Source organism: Molothrus ater, chromosome 1 (assembly GCF_012460135.2).
Source record: "Molothrus ater isolate BHLD 08-10-18 breed brown headed cowbird chromosome 1, BPBGC_Mater_1.1, whole genome shotgun sequence".
Lineage (NCBI taxonomy): Eukaryota > Metazoa > Chordata > Aves > Passeriformes > Icteridae > Molothrus > Molothrus ater.
In genome coordinates this window covers 36567848-36592771 of record NC_050478.2, presented here as the reverse complement: position 1 = coordinate 36592771, position 24924 = coordinate 36567848, and the positions used below count along the sequence as shown (strand labels likewise).

Here is a 24924-nt window from a genome sequence, read left to right as displayed (position 1 = left end):
TGCTTTTCTTTTGTAAACTTGGGTTGAAATTTGGCTTTTCCTTAAATCTAGGAAAACCCCATTACACTGAATATTTGTCTGAGAATCAGGCTTTCGCTTTTAGCCATTAAGTCTCACAGGTAATTCTGTTCTTATTTTGACTAAAGATGGGTCACTTCAGTGCAGTTCTTCAGCATGCCATGTTGGGAAGGTGCTTTATTTCATAACAAGAACTCTGGAAATCGGGAATGCAAAGATCAGGGCAATTTGAAATCAGTCTTGAATTTTGCTCTGTGCAATTCTCAGCCTGCTGATATTTTGAGTATTGCAGCTACTTGAACATTTGTGACTTCTAATGCTACATTCATGCAATGGGAGAGGTGATAGGAAATTGTTCTGTCTGGATAGCCTTTGTGATTCATATTACCATAATAATAAGAATGAGAGTTTTCATCCTGACTACAAAAATACAAGTTTGTGAGTACTTAAAAAGTCTGTTTTAAAGATGTGTGAAGCACTTGGTTTTTTCTCTTCAAAATAGCTGTATTTTGAAGAGAAAGAGTTTCACATTGCCTAACTTTTGAGTCTGACATTGGTGACTCTGCTAATTGTAATAGAGCTGTGGAACTGTTTCATTCCAGATGGAACTTTAATCTGGCTTCTGATTGAGCTGAGTGTCCTTGTAGAGTCTCTTAGCATCTGCTTTGGAAATGTATATAACATTATTCAAAATTTGTACCAAATTAAACCACCCTAAGGCTATAATTCAATTTTTCTTTATTGAGAAATGTATTGTCAACAACTTTATGCCATAGAGTAAAATCTGCACTAGATCTATTAGTTTTTTGGCTATTAACTGGTCATTTAGATTGCTGTGATTGAATTTCCAGGTTCTTCAAGTTTACCTTATCAATTGTAAGCTTACACTAAGGAATCAACAAATAAGGCAAATGTGGTCTCCTGTTGTTTTTTTGTTTATGGGTTTTTTTTCTGCTAAAAGTAGATGAACTTGAATTGATGCTTTCTAGCATAAATGATTGGATTATATTTTTATTTATCAAACAGTAATGTTTTAATGATTCTGGATAAATTCTGTGGATAAGGTTTCAGTTACCTGTTTTGGTATTTGGATTGTAAAATCAAAAGGAATGCATGAAATATATTGAAATACACATCACATCAATTGAATTCTGTATCTTACTTTAGTTTCTCTTATATCTCTAATAGTTAGTGATTGTGACTTTTCTTATTTCTCACTTTTCTGAAGTCTGCTGTATTTAATTATAGTTTTTATTATAAAATCTTCTTGAGCTCAGTATAGCTGCTGTTTTGAATACCAGTTCTGTTACTAAAGGTGGTCAGATTAGCGAAGCAAGTTGATGCATTTTTTCAGTTAAGACATGATTTGTGAAATAGTCCCTGACTGGTTATGAGGAGACTCTAATGAAGTTATGAAGTGTTAGGTAGCTGTGTATGTTGATGGTAATGTTCAGTAGATACTCTTCTTATTTCAGTTTTGGGCTTGAACAAAATTTAAAACCGCAGAATTATGAACTGAAATTGTGGTAAGCCAACTACCAGTGTTACTGATTTTTGTTTATTCACTTTTTTCTTCCTTCATTGCTGAGTGGAAGAGCTGTATGCACTTAGCCAAGTTCAGTCCAGTAAATTGGTAGAGCAATGTGTCAAGTCCCTTTATAATCTACTTTTCCTATTACAACTATGGTACACAACAGAAACCAAAGTAGAACTTCCTATGTACAAATGCCATTCTCTCCACTTCCAGCAGACTGACTTGCCCAGCTTTTTGGAGAATGGGTGTCACAGTCTACATCAGGAGTGGAATCTTAGCCCTGGTTCACTGACATTATCCCCACTCCAGCTTCATGCAGTGTTAGATGTCCCCATCCTCCTCCATTAAGTTCTTGGGCAAGTCTCTATGCATTTATTTGAATTTGTGTTGAAGAAAAAACAGAAGTTATTTATTTTGTATTCCACATGCTTCTGGTATTTGATTTAAAAACAATTAAATTGCTATGAGAACAGAGTTTCAACCCCCAAAAATGGGTTAGCCATTCAACTGGTGTAAAAGGAAATCACTTCCCTAACATATCTTGCTTTGGACATATTAGCTGCCTTACTCCATATTTCTTCATGCTCCACCTTTTATGCTTGAAGAAGTTTAGAGAGATTTGTGTTTCCAAGTTCTTTGTCAGTGAACAGAAGAGGTTGCACACAAGTTACTTCGTGGCAGAAGCCTTTCTTCTGGAGGAAGGCAGGTACCGGGCCAGAATGGGATATCTGTCTCCTGTCAGACAGACTTAAATCAGCATTAAACTGTCATGCATTTATTAGAGTGTACAGAAATGGCAAAATTTTTGTGGTTTCTTTCCTTACTTTTCAAGCATCCTCATTTATGTGTTACGAGAGACAATAGTTATGAAGTGAGAGTACACATGAGATAGAGACACAGTTGCCAAATCTCTCTGGTATCTTAATGCCATCAGCTTGTACTGAAGTCTGAAAATATATGACCAAATCACTCATTAATTTCTTGAGAGTGGTTGAAGAGTTAATACCGTCGTTCAGACTGTCTTTTCCAGCACGATGTTGGAAAGATCCCAAAACTAACACAATATCACGGAAATGGGTATCTAGGAATGCAGTAAGAATATTCTGCCTTTTCTTCCACCATCTTTCTTCTAATATTTTATATTTCAGTACCTCTCGGCAATTTGCTTTTTCAAGTTTTTTTCATATCAAAAACAAGTGAAAAAAACCCAAAAAAAAACCTTCTTTCATTTACTTAACCAGTGTATTCCATCCATGATGCTTACAAAACCCCATCATTGCTTTGTGATTTGACTGTTCACTTCGTGAGTTTCAAACCTCTGTTACTTTTTTATGTGCAGAAAATTGTTGTAATCTAGGAAATTTTACTTTGCAGGCATATATCTAATTTTGTAAGGACTAAGTACAAATTAGGTCTTGCTTTTAGTCACAAATAAAAAGGAAATATTCTAAGGTTTTTTTAAAGCACCCAATGACAATTTTCAGTCTCCATGGAATAAGAATTTTATGATGGTTCTTTTCATTTATTCTCATCTGATGACATGAAATTGAAGAATAAAGCATGGAGAAAAACGGACCATAAAAAACATGGTTTGTGGGAACATGACCTACTTTCAATAAGTTACTATTTCCCTCTTCTTTCTCTTATATGAAATTTTTTTTTTGTAGGTCACACATACTGTCAAATACCTAGTATGGTCCCCAGATTAGTGGTGCTGCCATTCAGCTGATCAGCTGGAGAGATGAAGCTAATTTAATATCTATGTGATGGTTGTACCAAAAAGAGTTGCAGATTGGTGTACAGTGTATTTATTTTGTAGTTTGAGAATCATTAAAATACTATTTGCCATAATTAAAATTATTTATAAAAGTGTGAAAAATAATAGGCTGTTTCTTGTGAGTTTTTAGCCATTGGTTATTAGTAAGTTTAATTTATCCATACTAAAATGAAATTAAATTACATAAATAAATATCTCGGATTAATGTAGATGTGCTTCAATTAAATTGTTAAAATCCAAACGAAAAGGGGTTAAATAAAGTGGAAATATTTAATTCATAGATGCCTGGATTTTGGTTTGACCTATGTTTGTTAAAGGCAGATATGTTTGTCATTCTGATGAAGATGCATTTCTTCTTACCTTGCTGTTGACAGAATCTCACCTACTTTTCCCATTTATTATGATAATAGTCTACCAGATGTCATATGTCACAGCCTGGTGAAGTTGTCTCTGCCTATTACCACTTACATATAATGTGCATTCTAGGTTTTCTTTCCTTAATTTAGAAAATTTTATATGCTCTTTGACATCCCCTGTTTTATTAGTAGAATAATAGAGGCAAACTATTTAAAATACTTGAAAGCAAGTTTAGAAAGAATAGGCTATTTTATTCCCATTTTAAATAACATTATGCTAAAAGTCTGCCTTCCTATGGATGGATAACCTGAATCTCATACAAATGGTCATACATTTTAAAACTCCAGTAAGTTATGTTGTGCAACTTTTTTTGAAAACTGTCTGTTTCAGTGGGCAGATACATAGGTAAGTTCAAATAAGAAAGGCTGAAAATATAAATTACTGTATGTTTTGGAAACAGCTAGTGATAAGAGCATCAGAAATCACATCTCTTTAGCTAAAACATAAAACTGGACAATGGTCTTTTCTCAAAAGAGTTATAATCTACAGGACAGGATAATCTCTTACATGTATGTACAGATAGGAGAGGAGTCCAAAAAAGTTATAGCACTGATACAGCAAGCTGCCTTGTGGTTGAAGGTGTAGCATTGTACATCCCTGTGAGTTAAAGCCCTATGGAATTCACACCATGCTTGTGGTGATGGGAGCCTCATGTTGCAGAAGAAGTAGAGCTACCTGTGAAAGCACAGCCAGAGTGGGGAACTAGCACTTTTCAATTGTATTGGAAAATTTTACTTCTGTACAAAGCTTTGTGCTGAAAAGGTTCATATCTTGAAAAATGTGTATTTTCTACAAGTTTGAGCTGTGTTTATTTTGCATTATGTATCAGCAAAGAAGATCACACTGACGTTTCATTCTGGTGTTTTGTTTTTATGTTTGGCTGCTTTTTTCCTGTTAAAAAAAGGTAAAAGTGCCCTCTAGATTCATGGGTTTTGTGCTTGCATGCTAGAACCTACAGGATTCCATTTAAGATATGCTTTTTCTTTCAGAATCAATATTCAGAAGTTTAAAGGCTTTTTTATTTTTTGTCCAGGACAACAAGAACATGCAACAATCAACAATATAATGTAGTTTGTTTTCTTACATTTTACTGTGGAATTGTTGATACATAAGGGTTACTGTTGCACAAAAATGCTTTTGTTCTTCTACAGTAATATTTTAGATGAAAGAATGAGTTCTTCTCTGTACATTCCTGAAGGGATCATTGCATTCCTTAAAGCTGCATTATATAATGTAATATAGATGAATATGTCAAAAGTCAACATAGGAAACTTATGCTTGAGGTAGGAGAAATCAATATGAAGCCTGACATTTTTCTTTTATGTTTGCAATATCTGTGCAACCAGAATTGACCAAGGCTCAGAATATTTGTAATTAGACCATCCTGAAAAAAAGGATTGAAATAAAAAGTGGGTCACTCTCTGAAATCCATATTGTACTCGTGAAATTTCTTTCAAAATGAGTTTTAATTTCTCATTAATAAAAACCCAGTACTTAGGTTTAATTTATATGCCTTTCCAAGACTGGAATTTTTCAAGTGACTGTATTTTAATTTTAAAATTAAAGCAAAGGAATATGTTAAATTTCAAAGGTTAATTTTCTGTAAAAGTCAAACAAAACTGAAACGATGTATGTTCAATAGGAATCCCTCTTTTATTGAGATTATTATTTGTCAGTTGTCCACATTTGTAAAATGAAAAGTGTAACAAAAAAAATAGAGGGGAGAAAATTTGTATAAAGTAACTGATTTCTTGGATTGTTTTCCTCCTCTGTCCTTAAACAAAATGTAGATAGCAAATCCCAGTCCTCCTGCAGTCCTGTTACACTGAGCAAAAGGCAGACTTGATGCACCAAAAAAAAAAATTTGTTCAGTCTTATGTTGAGAACATTTTTCTAAGTGAGCAAAGCCTATATTTAGAAAATATTTCTACCTTTCTATAGCAAGGACATCTGAAGTATTTATACCAATTTTAATAATGGGGCATCAAAAAAGGATATCTTTAGGCTAATGGAGCAAATATGGAGTAGTTGATGAGCTGTCTGCACTTCAGAATTCAACACTTAGACATGATTAGAGAATGTATGAATTTTCTTCAGTCTGGAAGCAGTAGCAAGTTTAATAAAGCTGAAATGACGATCAGTTTTCTCTCTCTACAGTCCATAATACCAATTAGACAAATATACTTAAATTTCTTACAAAGGCCTAGATCTCAAATAAAAGAAGCAGTTTTTACAGTATTTAGAAATAATTCTACTGTAAGTTTTGATTTAAACTTGTGGTGTAGGCTTGTGGACTCTGATCTGTTTTCCAGAGCTTTTTATTTTCTTGTGGTGTTAATATGACAACATAATTTTATATGGTCAAATTTATTTTGTAGTATGGTTCTTGCTCAATTTTTTTCCAGATGTGTGTTACATAAACACGAGGAATACAGTTGGTGATGTTTTCCAGCATGCACAGCACTTCGTTTGCTAACATCTGAATTAGCAGAATATACTTTTTAATGTAGAATCAATAATTTAATATAAAATGAGCCTTTTTTAATTGTTCAATCCTATTTCTTTATTTTTATTAGGAATGGCTTAGTTGTTTCATACTTGATCACTTTGTCTACACATTACCACTTTGTGTGTGTGTAGTTTGCTACTTGTTTCTCAGCAGTAACGTCTCTTCAGCTCTAAATCCAAGGAAGAAAGAAGTATACAGATTTATTTTTATTCTTGCATTTTGTCTGCGCTTCACTCATGTCTTTTCATTTTATTGGCCCAATAGGCCAAAGAGAAAACTATAACTTTGTATGCAAAGAGATGAGGTTAGTTTTTTTATTCTAATATGAAAAAATTCATATTAGATTATGAATTAATATAATTTTAAAAAATCAGAATTTAACTGTTAATAAAGATGCAATTTTAAAAAGTACTGTCATTGACGCTCATTCAAAAAACATATTTAATGTATTATCAAAACCATTTAATTTCCTTTAAAATAATCCCCAGTCTCTGAGCACTTTTTACTGAGAATAGGTATAATCTCATGTACTGTGTAACTTTACTAATTTTAGCTGAAGTCATTCTTTTGCCCTATCAAAGCTGGCTCAACTACAAGGAGGTGGAGGTGTGCTTCTGTGCAGTGGTGGTGTTCTCCTGAGCAGAACTCCAGCATTACCAGTTCCTGACAGCTGCAAGCCAGCCTCTGGGCATCTTGCTAAATTTTCAAATGTAATTATACAGTAGACTTCCTTTAACAAATTCTGTGTTCCCCGCTATAATTATAACAGCTCTTGCCTCTAGCCTGTTCGTTATCTTACAACCCGCCTCCATATCTCCCACTGCTGGCTAGTGTTATCCAGTAGAGCTGATGGATCTAGAAAAGCAGAGTTTATTCTCTCTGCTGTCTTTCATCCATACAGAAGATACGTTTCTTCTGATCCATCATACTCATATGAAATGTCCCTTCAAGCTGAAGATTGTTCTCTCATTCACAGAAGAGCTGTTGGTTAGCATGCCACTTTGATTTTTCAAACCATTTTTGATTGTCATTACAGGACAGGAGTTAAGGAATTATTAAGAGCTATCCATGAAGTGGCTGAAGAAGCCAGGACAAAGAAAGGAGGTCTTCTAAAAAAACTTTGTTTTCATGCTGTGCAGTTCAGGATATAATTTCTTTCTACTTATTTGTGTGTTAGGTTTTCATGTGTTCATCCTCCTTTTAAGAACAAACATGTAATGCATTAATAAAAATAATCAGTGATTCTTCTTTTACATGAAATGCTACGTAATTTTAGCCAAAGAACGATGAAACAGGAAAAGTTATCCACAGATATTCTCAATCTACTATTGGCTCATGACAAAGAAATTTAAAAAGAACTATGCAGAGTAATAATCTCTTGTCCACCTATCTGTTATCAAGGGAAGTGATGGGTTTGTATATGGAAATCTGAAGGTAAGAGATAAATCAGAGGGAACTTAAGCTGTTGAAGATGTGCAGAAACACTTCTCCTTTTTCTTCAGTCTCTTACTGTAGTTGGCTGTGGTAGGTGGACTATATTGAAGAACTGTATTGCCTGGAAGGTGACAGATTCCCACTTCTCAGTCTGTCCTGCAGCAGGATCAAGTACACATTGATCAAACCTTTCCTGAGAAGCTTCAGTTTGTGTCATACCCCAGCAGTCCTTGAAGTCATGCTCCCATTGACTTTCCATAGTTTGTCCACATCTTCTAAGAATTATGGTATCGAAAACTGTATAAAGTACAGAAAGAGATGGAAAAAAGTAATTTTCAGTTGTTCAATGCAGGTGCTGCCACATGTGCTACCACTTGTGCACACACCCAACCATATGCACTTCATGTGCTTGCCAGTGTATTTCGGTGAGATGTGTTTTTCAAAGATCCAACAAAATTTACTCTTTTTATTTGCATTCCTCTCTCTTCATTGATACCCTATGTAATGGTTTACTGGTGGTCCATTTTTTGTTCATATCTATGATGTGCCTTTTATAAAGGTAGCACTTTTGATTTGTCTTTATTGATTTCTGACTATATCTTCCATTTTTCAAAAGCATTTGGAAATCTTTCCTTTGAGGTGCTGGTATTTTCTACCAACATTCTATTATCTGCTGAATTTAAAAATACTACTTGGAGTCACTAGGATTGTTATGAAAATACCAGATAGAAACAGATCAAACAAATGTCTCTGAGTAACATTTGTAATATGTGTATATGGTTTGAGAGAGCTGTTAAAAGTATTCTTTTTAGAACAATTGCTCTCTGATTTCAATAGTTTTTGTGTCCAGCTTATAATGATTATGTCTGGACAGTATTTTGTTATATATGGCAGAAACAATGCAGAACATGTTTAAAATCTCTCTAATCTGAAGTTTGTATCACATCTACTGATACCTCCCATCCATGAACCCAGTTAGCAGTGAAGTCATTCAGATGAGTTTGAAGGGATCAATTTTTTTTTCTCTATGTTCTTTTATCTTCTTGAAATTTGTTTGTGCAATATTAGGTTCTAGAATCTTTTCAGGTTTCACTAGTAGACTGTAACTTGAAGGTGTAGCCTAAACCCCCTGAGGGGAGACTGGAGAGGACTTGTTCTAAATTTGGTTGATTGTTTTTTTCTTTTCTATGTCTTTTGATTTCCTTTATTCTGATCTTTTAGAGATAATGAGACAACAGATGTTATGTCTTTCTCTATAATTTCAGCAAGACTTTTCAGGGTGGTGTTTTTTGGTTTTTTTAAATTCCTTTTGTTACTTTATTTCCTCTCCTTGTTTGTAGGAATGGCATGTGTGTCTTGAATCACTGTAGGTCTCATTGATCACTGGTACAGGACACGGATGATGACTTTTTTTCCAGTGAGACAAGCTGACAGGATATGTAGAAGAAATTTTCTTTGCTTTTGCATGTTTTGTAACTTCAGAAAGGCACAGTTAGGCTCATGGCAGTAAGATTTCAAAGGTTACCATCAGAATATTGTGTTCCTTTGCCACAGCTTATCTACTAGGTGGAATGGCAGTAAGCAGGTCAGTTCCAAAAAAAATGAGATCCAAAATTTTGCTTCTCTGAAATGTAAAATTAGAGGTGATTACATAGGTAAAGTCATCATTGTAGCCTTTTGAACTGCAGGCCATTAAAATGGGTCAGGTAGAAGATTGGGGTAGGACATGGGGGACTTTGTCCTCAGCTGTTATATCAAAACGTATTAAGGAAATCCTTTTATCCTGAATGACTTTGGCTTTGATATTAGGTAGGATGGCCTATGAGTGGCCTTTTCTTTGTGTTTAATAAATTTGTGTATTACCACTTTCTCTTGTATATTGCAAGATGGAGAATTTCACCCTGATATAAAGCTACAAAATTAGGAGCAGCGAAAGCAGGGTCTGTCATATAAGCTGAGCCCTCTTGCCCACCAACAGAGAATGAGAACAGAAGAATTGTTTATACCAATTTTTACTGTCTCTTTAAAATTCAGTGTTTTATCTTTTACCTTTCAGTTTGCTTTATAGGTCACTTAATTTTTGTTACTTTCCTTTATTATGAGCTAAGAACAGAATGTTGCTGAATATGCTAAAATAAATGTATATTTTTTAAAGTTGGCATTTAAGCAGACAAAGAATCATGCTTAATGTTGCTGCGATAATAAATCGTACTATAATTGATTGTTGATAGAAACCCTTAAAATATGTTTTTATGGTTGAAATATACTTTGGATAAACAGTGTTCAGTTTGCCTATTAAAATAATTCACTATATACCATGGTTTCTTTGAGTATTAAGGAAGTAGGACTTTTCCAACAACAGTAATTGGTTGACACTGCTTGACCTTAATGCAAAGCTACAGTATTTAATGAACAAACGGAGGGAATAAAGTTTTGATAAATAAGGCAATTTTCATGAAACCTTTAGAAATATGCTTGAAGTCTTTTAGTGTTAGATTGACGGTTTCTCCTTTTGTGAAAAGAATAAGTGAATAATTTAAGGCTATATTTCATGTTTTCAGATCTTCATTCTGTCATATAAATAATAGACTGTGAAATGCAGCAGCTCTTGCATTCACAGATTTAATAGACCTGTACAAGTGAATATCTTTCTTGGCTTCTGGCATCTTAGAATGCTCTTTGGTGTGTACCTGAGAAGCAATGCAAAAGTGGGACTCTCTTCAGTGACCATACTTTAAACATGACACATATTCTGTTTTTAAAGGAATTGTTCTTCTTAAAATAATTTCATTGCATCTTGATGTCAACATTAGTATTTTTGATATAGTTTTAATTCTGTATTATGATGGACAGGTGTCAAAAAAGCAGGACATGGCTATTTGAAATTAAAGTCCAATTTAAAATGTATTTACTTAGAGAGAGACTGTGTGAAAAGAATCCAGATTTGAATCCCTCAGCATAAACATTGGAAATACCATTGAATCTTGATGAGAAATTAATCAAATGTATTTATTAAAATAGTGAAATATCAATATAATTTGTTTACTACATGCATTCTTAGTGCTGTAAATATTTTAATGGAGACAGTATTGAGGGAGGAAGAACAGACAATAGTAAGATCAGACTAGTTTCTTTTCTTTGTTCCCATCCCCTTTTTCTCCTCCTGCCCTTTAGTTTAATATATTTTGAAAAAAAGAGTGAGGTGAGGCTTACTGAGAGCAAGTGCCAAAGCATTGGGATGTTTTCATGTTCTCAGTCTTCCAAGCAAAACATAGTTGTGTAACTAGTGGAGCATGGGAAGCAGAACTGCTTCTTTGAAAGGTATCTACTATTGTACCTGTTTTGTTACCTTGAAAAAGTAGTTTCCCTAAACACTTCCCTTTAGAGGTTTAAGGCAGATATTACCTGTGTTTGCTTCCTGATACCTACTCCTTTAAACATAGGAGTAATTCTAGTTGTTAGGAACCTTCTCCTAGCATATGATACTGAATTCCTGCTTTCCTCCATCATATGTGGGAATGGAGGCATTTGTGCAAGTAAGGAAATACCTTTATTTCCTTACGTTATTCATATATTTAAGACTTTATTCATATATTGAAGACTGTTTGTTGTAAATGATGTTCAAGACATCTGACAGATGGTCTGCATTTGTGATGGTATTGATTTATGCAGTCTTCATGTAGGTTCCAGAAATGTTTAGTAGGTATCCTGCAAAATGAGCTGTCTACATGAGGATGCCATCACTTGCTAAAATACAGGCAGATTCTGTTTGTGCTTACTAATAGCTCATGTCAAAAAGTTACTTTTTCTTACTTTTCAAGAAAAAAATCCTTTATATCTTTTGTCATGGTAATAAAAATCTTAATATTCTATTTTGTTTTATAAGTTACTCTGGTAACTTATTAATGTCTTAATCTTTTTTCATTTTCTGAGATAATTTTCTTCATATTCAGAGTAAGTCCATCTTTTGATTTCAGCTAGGCCAAATGCTCAAATGGAGATCATACTTTTTCCATTCTCCCTAGTCTATCTGACTTGTTTGTAACTCAGAAAACATCAGTGCAGGCATAGAGACCATTTTTCAGTCTAATTTATTGAAAAAAACTGTCAAAACTCTATGAATCACACAAAAATCTTTGTGCTGAACTGGTGTGAAATACATTGTCATCACCTCTGTTTTCAGAACTTACACAGAGTAATATTTTCTGTCTTTTTTGCTACATGAACATTATTTAAGCCATTGGCTGGGGATGTTTCTGTAGTTTCAGTAGGAATTGACAGGATTAGTGTCTTAAATATATTGATTTTATTAAACCAACCGTTTGGGTCCACCTGTGACTGAGATGGTTTGTGATACTTGAGCAGTGCATTTGTTATTATTCATTGTTGCTTCAGTACAAGACTGTGGTCTCTCTGTAGGAAGTCCTCTGCAAATATACACATACAGAGTTTGGGTGGAAATGCAGGAAGGATGCTATAAAAAGCAAAGGAAGGCAACGGGAAGGCAGAACAGCAAAGGATGCTTTGCTAGTGGCTAAATGGACACATTTGCTAATGCTAATGACTTAGTTTAGATTCTGAAATGGTTACTGTTCTTTATTTAGTGAGTGTGGCTTTTTTTGTTTAATTTGTTAACACCTATAGAAATTAGAAAGAACAGTAGTTATGACAAATGGACTATGTAATTTGAAAATTGTATTTTGTCACATGTTTTAGTCACAAAACCTAGTTGAAATCAATTGTCCAAACATTCACTTAACATATTAATAAGTAATACAGGAATACTCTAAGCCCTCTTGAATTAGATATATTACATCTTGTTACAAAATTTAATGCCAGACTTAATAACTCAAAGTATGCTCTAGAATAAAAATACATTTATGTGCTAGTATGTGGTAATTAGAATGCTAATCCAAATTACAAAAAAAAAACCCTAAGCCCACTATTCAGTTGGAACTGTTTTATATACTCAAGAGCAGACAATTACCTTTAATTGAATCTCTTTTTAAAAATCCCAATTTTTATTTTTTACAAGTGGGTGTGCTTTTTTGTGGTATATTTCTAAATATTGCAACACTGTAATATTGCAGCCATCAGATTTCAACATTGGTCAGATTTCAGGAGCTATTTTGGTATTTACCTGCAAAATCAGTGTCATTTAGGACTTTTATATAAATGTGTCTAGATGGTTGTGTTCTCACATTTCCTGTTGAAAACACTATAGAAACAGTAAAGTACCACCTTTTCAAAAAGGGAAGATGATGTTTCCAATTCAACACTATTAGCTTTGCATATTTGTAACAGGAAGAATTATTTTAAAATATAATTTTATCCTGCCATGAGTAGACTTATGTCATCTCACAGTTGCTGAAACATTCTGCATAAACATATTTTGAAGAGGGCTTGTTTGAATTTTTTTTGCTTATTTTTTGTGATTTGAGCAGTTAAAGGAGAGTTAATGAAAGATGTCTGATCAGTTGCTGATGTTTCATTTGTTAAATTTTTCTTAGAACCATAACCTTCAACATTTTTAGTGTGTATGAAACCAGTAGTGTGCTGTTAAACCCTATACAGCTTCTTGTGGTCTTATCAATAATGATTGAACAACTTTCTAGAAAATAGATCTAAAATACCAATTTATAGACATTTGTAAGTTACATGTTTTTGAGAAGTTCATTCACAGGAGGAGAAATTGAAGTAATGCTGAGAGATATCCAAGAATCACACGTTGATAAAAATTTCAGGTTGAATATTGAATAAGTATCCATAATGTTCAAGATGTTAAGAGTTTTCTGTCTGCCATTATTGTCATCTTAGAAATAAATAGACTAAACCGCATGAATTTACTTTACATGTTGTTTCTATCTCTCCTGATACATGATTATGTGAAATATGGTACTTACTTGACTTGAAAATACTTAAGCTAATTTCAGTCACTTTTGTTTTTGTTATATTGAAATGTCCCAAAGAAATGCCGTGCCTTATGTCTTGAATCCTCAACTTGAATACTGTTTGATCAAATAAAAAACTCCAACTATTCTTAGGCTTTTTTTTTTTCACTAAGTATATTTATTCTCCATCTGAAGGTCAATCCAGAAGTCTGGTACCAGAACTGCCATTCCAGCTTCCTCATTGCTCCTGGTGGCCGGGGCATATCCCAGTGCTATTTGCCTGTTATAAGTGTGGAGAATATCCTTCTGAAGACAACTGTCTCCTTCGTGTTTGAGCACCTGCCACTATGTGAGTTTCTTGGGTTTTTTTTTGTATTTTTGAAAAAAACCAAGCTGACTTTGCCTCATTTTCATTAATGCCATAGTTACATATTTCACATTTATAAAAATGTTTTTGATGTGTCTCCTGCAGTTGTCCAAAAACTATTTTCCTACCATTTCTGTGTCAAAAGAAATCTTATTTTACAAATAGAGGTTCTTTTCTGCTTAGTTTGCTGCATTAAATTTTAAAAGACAAGTGAAAATAGTGACTGTAGTATTTGGTTTTAAAATTGACGGATAACTGTGTTGCAGTCTGCTTCCCACAGAACTGGTGGAACATAGACCGTGTCAGTGGGAGTTTTTCTTTGCTTTCTCACATAATATGCCCTAAGTCCCGACCTGAAGGGGCAATTCACTCTCTAATTTAAACCTCTCCTTAACATTAACAGCATGGCAGTGTTTAGTAATGATACAGTGTTTACTGTTCAAGACTTGCCAATTTGGCCTTAAATAGCTAGACTATATTACCTCAATTTGCCATATTCCCTCTGTTTAGTTTGGAATTACCTTGCAAATGTTAAGGTGATAGTATTGAATTGTATAAAGGAATTACAAATTGGAAATCCTAGCAATGTAGATTTAAAGTTCTAGTGTTGGTCTATAGAAACACACTAGTTCAAGTAGTTAAAGGTCAGTAAACTCATTTTAATAGGTAATTTTTTTTTTAACTGACTTCCATCAGTGCCTTTAATTAGTTAATTTTTCTTCCTATTCTCTGGATAATTTTAAACTCCTTTCTGAAATGATCTTTTAGGACATATATGAGCTTGGATATGTAGTTTCTGTACCTTTTAAGTGTATTTAGCTTTTTCCAGTGTTGCAATAAAGTACAGAACACTATGCAGTACATTAAAGAAATAGAGCCTATGCATCAGAACAATTTTCATGCCTCACTCAATTCTTAATGTAAATTAGTAGGAACATTGGTTATCCATTTGAGAAATTGAGTTGGTATAAAAATAAAAATGCACTTATGGTATGTGGTGCTTTGTGTATCATCTTGGGAGTGTTTTGCTGTTTATCTGTCACTTGCATTAGAAAAAGCAGTCACTGGCTGCAGGTGACATTAAAAATTAAAGGTTAACCTCAATTTCTTTACTGACCAGACGTGGGGCAGAAAGTTCTTCTGGATGTGTGCCTGGATTTTGGAACTGTCAAATAGAGTTGAGAAGTAGAGACTGGTGCTTTTGGTGGCTTAGTCTTTTTGTATGTGCATGTGTGATTATATGATTTCACCATTTCCAAGTGTTTAGACTGCTTTTTGTAGGTTATATCAAGATCATTTTCCATTGCATCCAACTTTGTGAAATTAAAAAATTACATGATAACACTATAGTAAGTAATTATAATGAACTCATTTTACTGATCTACATAATTCTAGGAATGTCTTTTTATTTTGTTGCTTAGAAAAACTAATTAAAATAGCTGTCTTTCCTATTACTAGAGAATACGTGTCTTTCAAAAACGAATTAAAACTGTTCTTGAAAATTGCCTTAGAAGCTTTTGAATATTCTGGTTACATTTAATGTGAGACAAACTTTATATACTCATGAACAAACCTTGGTGATCTTTCTTTAAGTTTTTGACAAACTCAGCTTCTCCCTCATAGTGCCTGCAGGGTGAGCCAAGCTCAGCAGCGTGAGCTTCCCTTGTCTATCACTCCAAATGTTGAAGGCAGCATTCAGGCTAGTGAAGAAGAATTCAGACAGCAGAGGTTTCCATGTAACCTGCCAGATATCTTTCCTTTGTTAAAGAGGTATCATGCTTGTTCAGTGGTGGACCAGACTACAGGCAAGTCTTGATCTTCGAGATGTAACTTGAAGTTGAGGCTGCTGCTCTTACCTTCCATTTAATCTCTTAATTTTCTTAGCCATGCAGTATGCATGTTGTGAGTAGATCTGGTGCTTCTTGTAGGCTAATGAGGGAAAATGAGAAGGGAAGAAAGAAAAATCAATTTTATTTTGTGAGTAAAATAACTGCCAAAATGCATAGTTTTTTTCTTCCTCCATCCTTCATTTACCAAACAGTGATATTTGGTTCGTGGCTGTTTTCCCTCTAATGTCAATGGCCATTCTCCCTCTTACAGCTCTTCATGGTAAAACAATAAAATGGAAGTTTCGTTAAAGAAAGCAATGCATATTGCTAATTTAGAAAAGAACACTATTTTAGGAACCCTAGTATTTCAGATGTCTATAATCTTATTAAAATTATATATCTGTGAGCTTGCTTCATAGTAAGCTTGGCACAGTTGTTTCAGGACTGGTATACTGTAGATTGTTCTGACTACAAATTAAATCATGTTAAGAATTCTTTGGTGGAAAAGTGATAATGCTCATTTAGTGTGCTTTACTTATTATTACTAATTTGTTAAACCTATATTTAAGACAGATAATTTCTCTGAAGACAAAATATTTTTAAATGCTAGTTACTAATTTTCCTGTAGTTTACCCTGCTTGAAATTTTTCCAATGTTCTCTGAGATTGGTTTCACTTAATATTTCTTAGTTTCAGATATTTTTATGTTGACACAATACTGAAACTGGTCAATCAAGTTTCACCATTGAAATGATTTATAAAGAAACTGAAATACTATATATCTTTAAACATAGTTCCTTTGACTTAGGGAGTAGTTAAATCCCATATAATATTTGATAATTGTTGGTTTGCAGCCTGGTTCTAAAGTCTTTGTTTTACAAACTGGGTTATAAAGCATCAAGAAAACTGAATGTTGGGTCTTTTTTAGATGAAATATCTCAGGTAATTAAATACTTCAGGAATTTATAATTCGTTTATAATTTGAAATAAGTACTTTCTAAGAAAAAGATCTTTAAGTGATTTTATGTATTGTCTTACAGACTCTAGAATAGGCATGTTATAATTTGTCAGTTAATTTAAATTTAAGTAAACTTCTCTATCTATTAGTCTAAAAAGCTCTGGTGATTTGCAACTATATTACAGATGGCATCTTTTCTTAAATAGTACAATAATATGTGTTTTGTGGAGCAAGTGAATTACCTTTTTGTTACACTGTTATGTAGCTCACAGAGGTCATCACACATCTGTATGAACAGAACATACAAGTATTTTTAAAAATCCAGCACCAATTCTAACAACCCAATTCATTGCAGTGTTTCTGTTGTTGCTGTTCCTACAGGGTTGGTAGTCCATTTGCTTGTGTTTAATTTGTGGCTGTATTGCAGAGATGTGCTTGAGAAAGATACGCATAAGGACCTTTTTCTCAGATGTAGAAAACTTGCAGGACATTAGTTTCAAACAGTGGAAGAACAGGTCCAGGATTGAGAGTTATTTTGCAAAGCACTAAAATCAGGTTATATCAGTTCCCCTTCAGGGTACATAATATCAAGTCTAGACTAGTAATTACCATAGCTTTATTTTCAGTAGCTCTCTGATTCTCCAGGTGAGGACTAGTGGTAGTGTGTGTTATTAGCCCATTGTCTTCAGACATCCTTCTTTTTTCTCCTCTTTGTACCATGTTAGATTACTTACTTTTATAGCTGACAAATTTGGTACTGCTTCACATCTTTGTTAGTTCAAGTTTTCTGTGGCAGTGGTCTTTGTACACTGCATGGCCCTTGCCCTTGCCCCTGCCCCTGGCATGTTGCCTCATTTCCTTCCTGAGCCTCCTTTTGGGGAACATGACTCTGAAGCCTGAGCTGGTCATGGACAGAGCCCAGCTGATTCTGGCAGAGATTTTTCATTCTACTTGCGGCTTGCTTTGTAGTTCATCTTCATTTTAACCACAAAACCACCTTTGCAAAGTGCAAAGAAAAACTGACTTCTGCCTTGCAGTACTTTAAAGTGGGCTTTATAACAAAAATGGAGAGAGACTTTATACCAGGGCCTCTAGGGATTTAGGCTTCTATAAGTAAAGGATGGTACATTTAGATGAAATCTAAGCAATAAATTCTAAACAATTAGGCTGTTGAGACATGGAAGCGGGTTGCCCAGGGAAATGCAGATGCCCCATCCTTGGAAGTGTTCAGGGCCAGGTTGGATAGGACTTTGAGCAACCTAATCTAGTAGATGTCCACCTCTCTGCCCATGACAATCCTTTCCAACCCAAACCAGTCTGTGATTCTACCTGAGGAAAGCAGCTTCTTGCCTTTATTTTACCTGCTTAGTATTCTGTATATCTCTTACATACTTCCATTTTATAATGTTTATTCTGCATTCTGTTGACTTTCAAACTTTTTCAGAGACATTGCAGTGGTTACAAGTTGTATTGATTGAACCTGGTCAAAAGACCACGGTGGTTTTTTGTTTTTATATCTTACTGAAAACAAAACCAATTTGTGGTTTGCTTTGGTTTGGTTTTGTTTTCAGTAAGAGATAAGTGCTACCTTAGATGATCATAAATGCTGATCAGAATTTGTTAAAAAGGATTTGTTAAAATTGTTCTTAAAGGATTAAAAGTGGCAGCCTTAAGAAAATATGCATGAAGAAAACGATGGAGGGGAGAAACAGTTGGGTTGCCAGTGGTGTATATAGTTTAAAAAAAACAAGATTGTAATGATGTTTCAGTGTATTTGAAGTGATCCTCCTACCATAGATGTGACAATCACAGACAGTTGTCTCTGATGTGTTTAGAGCTGTGCTAATGTTCCAGTAAAGCTTTAAGGACAAAAAAAAATTCTAAAATATTAGCTGTAATTTCCCTTGAAGGGAAGGGATGCTATTTCATGGCTATCCTTGGCTCTCTTTTCTCTCTCTCTTCTCCTCCTGAAGAAATTCTGTATGACTTACAGAATGCTTTGCTTCTGGGACAAATTCTAAAGGAAGTTCGCAGAATTTTAGTGGGTTTTGCTCTTTAAGTTATATGGATTTAAGTGTCTAAACATGTACTGAAGGATATTGACAGGTACCAGTGTAGATGCCAGCCATGTGCAGTTGGAGTCCTGTACTAGGGACTGATCTGCAATGCAAGCAGCAGAAGTTCTCAGTTGTTATGACTGGCCAGCATTTGTAATTTGATGGAAAGCAGATGAATAAAGCCAAATTAAAGTGACAGTGATGACCAACTGCCTAGTAATTTAAGACCCTGCACACATTGCTTAGTGCTAGTTATTCAATAAATACATGTAGTAAATATAGACCTTTATGCATTTATCTAAGGTGATAGAAGCCATGGTGGGCAGAAGTTATTGTATCTTATCAGCACTCTGTCATATTTGAATAAATTAATGTGGAACTTGTATAAAACTCAGAACTTTCTGAGCAGCTTCATCTGGTTTTGTTCAAGCTTCATTGAGTGATGTACATTACATACCTCCATATTGAACACTTTCTTTGCAACTTTTTTGTATAATTTCTACAGATTTGTAGTTTTTAAAAATTAAAATCTTGCCACCAACTTTTGCAGTAGGTTCCTCCATATTATGTGTCTGATCCTCTAAGATCTTTCCTCATAAGCATTAATGTAGTAAGAGTTGATTCTGATATGAATGGTACAACTAGATTTACAAGGAGTGGTTGAATGTTGTTTTATCATTTTTGTTAAGCAGCATGCATGCCTTAGAGTTATAGAAAAGGTTACCTGTATCTTGAAACTTGCAATATTTATCATCTTTTGCAAGGGAATTGTAGATCAGGTGCAAGAATTTCTCTGTATTATAAATGTTCTAAACTTATTTTGGCATATTAATCTATGCCAAAATATTTTAAAATGCAGAAGTGTAGTTTATAGTTGGGTCCAAGCTGGGTCTGAGGAAAAAAATCATTATTCTCTGTCATTTGGCAGAGAGGAGTAAGGGATAGAAAAGGAAGAAAATGCTCTTCTTTTTCAGTGAATATATTCTTCCCATAGAATATACCAACAAAAAAGTAGATCAAGACAGTCTTGCTTGGAGACACTCATACCATCTGACAGGAAAGTGATTTTAATTAATTTAAAATCCAGAAGCAACAGTATTTCTTCCTGAGTAAATGGTTGGAAGACCTTAATTACACATTGCTCTTGAAAGCACAGATTGCACTTAGTTTCTTTTTTGGTCTTTTAGACTCGGACTTTGGAAAGTATTTAACTTACGGGAAGTGAAGGAGTACTTTCCTGAATTAACAGGCTGTTAGTGAGTTTCTCAGTATGAATATAGCTACTTGAAAAGAATAGGAATTTGGTGGAATGTTTTGGGGTTGGACATGTTTGGTTTGGTTTCGTTTTCATAACAGAAAATCATCTAATACCTTCAGCTGGATTTTGGCATCAAAATTTTTTAAAACATTTGCTGCATAAAAAGGAAGTTTTGACAAAAGCAAAGGAAGTGGCAAAGTGTTGAAGTTGTGAATCAGTATCTAGTTATATGTAATCATGATTTAATGCTGCAGTTGAGAATATTTTATAGTGTGAAACTGCTCTAGGTGAATAGCGACCAGCTAGAGGAATAGTGAGTGACTAATTGTATTTATAGATGCATTTAACTTATTAAATGCACTTTTTTGTGAATGAAATGTAAACATAGAATGAAATTGTGGTTACTTCTGTACATGAAAACTATAGTTATGAAACCTGCGTGGTTTTGTAACATTTTAGGGGGAAATAATAATGGTTTTGTTTTACTTTAATGTTTAGGTTTTTAGCAAAGACACATTTAAATATTAACATTTTCCCATACAAAACATTTTTCTTATTCCAAAAAGATACTGTAATAAACATCATTAAAGGGATGGACTATTTAATGTAAAAAAAGAAGGTTCCTCATTCATGACATTTTTACTCTACATAAGGATCTTATGCCTTATGCTCCTAGATTGTTGGAAAAGAAAATTTCGCTAATGCAATTTTAAAAATTTTTCTGACAGTGCTTTTCAGATGTTACTCCTTTTTTGAATATATCGTTAGTGGACAATGCAGATTTCATCTGCAAGCTTCTTTGAAGAGTTGTAGTAAAAGCTTCATTTAAGATTTTGCCAGTACTAAAATTGCTTCCAGCATCTTGTTTCTTGTGACTATTTAAAGTTTTATAATTAATATTGAGGTTTCAGTATTTTCTCTGTGGCAAGTACTAGGGAGTGGTATCAGATTTTTCTCCCTGTTTCTTGTACAAACAAGCTTTGAGTTTGGGAAGGTCTTCTTAACATCCCTCAAGGTTTTGCAGTTAAAAGCCCCACAAAATAACTTACCCTTTTCACAGTATTTGTAGGGTGCTAGGAGGAAGGGTTTCTTATTTGGTAGCCACAATTTGGTCTGGTGTAGCAGTGATACTGACTTCCCTACTGCCAGGCATTCAGCAGAAGCTTGGGAAATGTAGTACTTTACACAGAAAAATTAACTGGTTCAAGTAATTGGGAAAAGGGAAATGATATTTAAAGGAAGAGACCGATTGTTTGGGCCATTGTCTGAGTCCATACTTCCTCCACTTGTCAAACTGGAACAGAATCTTGAAGTCCTTTTAGATTAATTTTTATTACAAGCCACAATTTATTACAAAGCTAAGGGAGACCGGAAAATTCACTGTTCTTTAAAATATATGCCTTTGAATATATACACAGTCCATGCATTTCAAGTTTTGTCTTCTAATGATTACATGTTGAGTAACTTGAAAAACAACATATAGAACCAGAAATTTCATTATACACAGAACTGATCCAACTCATGTGCCCAATTTTACCTCCTTAAGATGTGGGGCATTTTTTCATTCTCATAGTGCTTCTCAGGTATCAAGGAATCACCTCCTTAAAAACAACATATGTATCTGAGACTGTGGTAGTTTGAGAGCTGTTTCATTTCATATGTTTGCATTTGCAGTCTGGAAATGTCACACTAAGCTCTTACCAAAACACACACACACACAAAAAAAAGTTCCTAATTTAAAAACATGTCAGAATATTTGGACCAATTTGATATGCCAGTTTTTCATTCTGGAAGCCTGGAATTTTTGAGTCAGAGTTGCATGTTATAAAATTAAAGGAAATATTTAGCTGACCATCACAGAAAAATCATGATAGTGTGTGCATAGAAATACACAGTGTTTGTGTGTATGTCTCATAAGAGGTATGAGAGATTAATGTTCTTTTTAACTGAAAAGTTCTTTTTCCACTCTAAGGATATTTACAAATAATTCTATCCATTTGGTGGAGCAATAGCTTAGTTAATGAAATTTGATATTTTGGAGTTTTTCATTCTTGTGTAACATCTGTAGACATGTTCCCAAACCTTACATGCAGTTCTGTAATTAACTTAGTGTTTCCATTGTGATTTTTCAATGAGTAGAAAAAATGCTGTTTATACAGATAAGGGAAAAAACTAATTTTACTCAGCAATACAGTTGTTAGATTTTTGGGCTTAAAATTCAAGCCATCAATGCAAAATCTGGTTTTTTTACTACCTGCTTGAAATCCCCTGTAGGTTTTACACATTTCAATAAAGCAGAGAGGTGTAGTCCAGCCCCCTGTCTGTACAGGGGTAAGATCAGTTAAGAAACAAAGCATTCTTTAACTTCTACAGAAGACCCTGTACCTTTCTGATCACAGCAGTTAGTTTCTTTATTTTCATTAGTTTTTCTCTCCATGTAATGTACATAGATTGTTAATGATGAAAGAGTAGTAAAGTATTCATTGAAACTGAAAATTATAGTATTTGCAAATATAAAAATCATAATTTACATAAATTTTATAGTCAAGAACATTATGAATGTAAATATGCCTTCATCTATTCTCAGTCTTATAATGCCATTTGTTGTCCAGTGGGAGATGAAGAGTGATGTTGAGACTGCTGCTTAACCTATTATAGCAGCCTAAAGAAATTAAATAGCCTTGATGTAAATATGAGGTGGGAAAAGAGTATTCATCTCCATTAAGTGACATAAAAAACCATGGTAAGAATAACAGGCGGGTGGGTATGCATTAGGGGTTAAGTCCCTAAATTTGGACACTAATTATAACCACAAGGACAATTGCCTCCCACGTACTTAAACTTTAATTTCAGTATATTTTCAGACCAAAAAAATATGCTTCACAGTTCTTTAGGCATCAAGTGTGGATTTTCTCTTGCATTCTTTTTTCTTCTGATACATGATTCCTTTTCCCCTGCTATTAAATGAGGGCCTAATACTAAAAAGCTGAATGAATTCATTATGTACTCCTTGGTACAATGAGATCTTTAGACCTTGTATTTTACTAGATCACATAATTATGCTGAGGAAGTCCTACCCATTTTTAGTGCCATAAGCAAATGTTGCACCATTATAGTCAAATTATTTGGAGCAGTTGTTTCAGCTTCTTATTAATGTTACTTACACCTGTGTATGACCAGTAGCTACATAACCTGTTGCTCCACATAAGTCACCCCTATTTTATTTCTTGATGGTGCACCCTTGCACCCTTTCCTAAAATTATTTTTATGTTACATTAGATAAAGTAATTTTTATATTGAGTAATTGCATTAAAGTATGACCCATGGAATCATAAATGAAAACAGAGATGTTGTATAAAATTGTCTTTTAAAGTTAATTGAGTATTGCAGTGTCTTTAATATTAAACTGATTTCCATGCAGGAGAGATCATTTTGATGTTTAGCCATTCCATCTTTGGTATAAATTAAGGTAAAGTATTAATCATGAAAAAAAAATACAAATCATTACTTCACCTTTGCCTTGATATTTAATATTAAAAAAAAAAGCATTTTGTCACTGTCTAACCTGATGTAATAATTAAGATGTGGTATTTCTCGATCTAATTTATCTGATGTTTTTCAGTAATTCTGTCTTACTATCCTTTTCTATGCTTGATTAGATAGTTATTGGCTATTACACCTTCTCCACATGTACTAAGCTATAGATCTCCATCAAATCACCTCTAATCTTATTACAAATAAGCTAAATATACTGATCTTTTGTCCGTCTCACACACATAACAAGAAGAAGGATTTCCTTACTGTAATTCTTGTAAATCCTTTTTTGGCCCTTTTAATTTCAACTTCCTTTTGAATTAAAGATACCAGGCCTGGTTATAGCATTCCAGTGATGCCATATGTGCAGATAATTTCAGGTCCTTAGTACTACCATATATTTCCCTGTAATGCACCCAGGGATTGTTTTTAGCTTCTTAGCTACAGCAACATAGTAAGAGCAAAAAAAGCATTTGGTTATTTACAATGACTTGTAAGTTCTTTAGGGATTCGCTGCTTTCTAGGATGTAATCGTCCATTTTGTGTGGCCTGTCTTGTTGGTTCTTAATGTTCTTAAGGTAAATAAATTAAAATAATGTAATTTCTACTCCGAAATTTACTTAATTTATGCAGCTAATTGGAAGGATTTTTACTTATTTTTGTCATCACAGAGCTTCAGCTTTTTTACTTAGCAGTGAAGAAGCAGTCATTTTATGTGTGTTTTGTGTGATTGATATTTTTAAAAAGACAGTAAAGGGGACTTCACAAAGCATTAGAGCATTAATATAGCATGAAGAAGGCTTATAATGTGTTTGGCTTGTGATGATACCTAATGATACGGCAAAAAAAGCATTCTTCTACAAGGCTGCTTTTAAGCTACAAGGGAACCAGAGGAATTGTTAAGAATAATAGATAGCATATCTTGAATTAATTTTTTTAAAATTTGTTTTTAGGAGCAGAAGCACAAAAATCCTGTCTTAATCTTTCTTTTAGGTATGCTGCTTATTTAGCTTTTAGTAACTTGTAATTTAAGATCACAGTTATTAGGTGTATTTCTGCATTTTATATATCGCTCCCAGATGCTACAGTATTAGTTTTTATCACTGCATATTTTATGAAATGTCAGCCTTCTGTTGGCTGCTCATGCAGCATTGTTAGTGATCAAAGCCACAACATAAAGGAGTGGAATCTAAACAGTTGGCTTATCTTTGTCCTTCATTGTGACACAATACCATAAAATTGCTTTACTGTATAAAAGGCAGGCAAAGCTTCATGCAGCACGCTCTGAAAAGGTGAACTTCTTGTTATGCTTAACAAAATAGATAAACTCTTCTGGGTGATA

The 24924-nt window shown here is 33.9% G+C and overlaps 1 protein-coding gene across 6 annotated transcripts in view; it reads left to right on the top strand.

Annotated features, from left to right (window-relative positions):
* TBC1D5 (TBC1 domain family member 5) overlaps positions 1-24924 on the top strand; it is a 318136-nt gene that overhangs the window by 57134 nt on the left and 236078 nt on the right. For 5 of the 6 annotated variants that reach the window (XM_036401348.2, XM_036401369.2, XM_036401358.2 and 2 more), the window contains exon 1: positions 13787-13929. The exons of the other annotated variant lie outside the window; for it this stretch is intronic. The gene's annotated coding sequence lies outside the window, so the exon portion shown is untranslated. Of the gene's footprint in view, positions 1-13786; positions 13930-24924 lie in introns of those variants that run through there. 6 annotated transcript variants of the gene reach the window in all.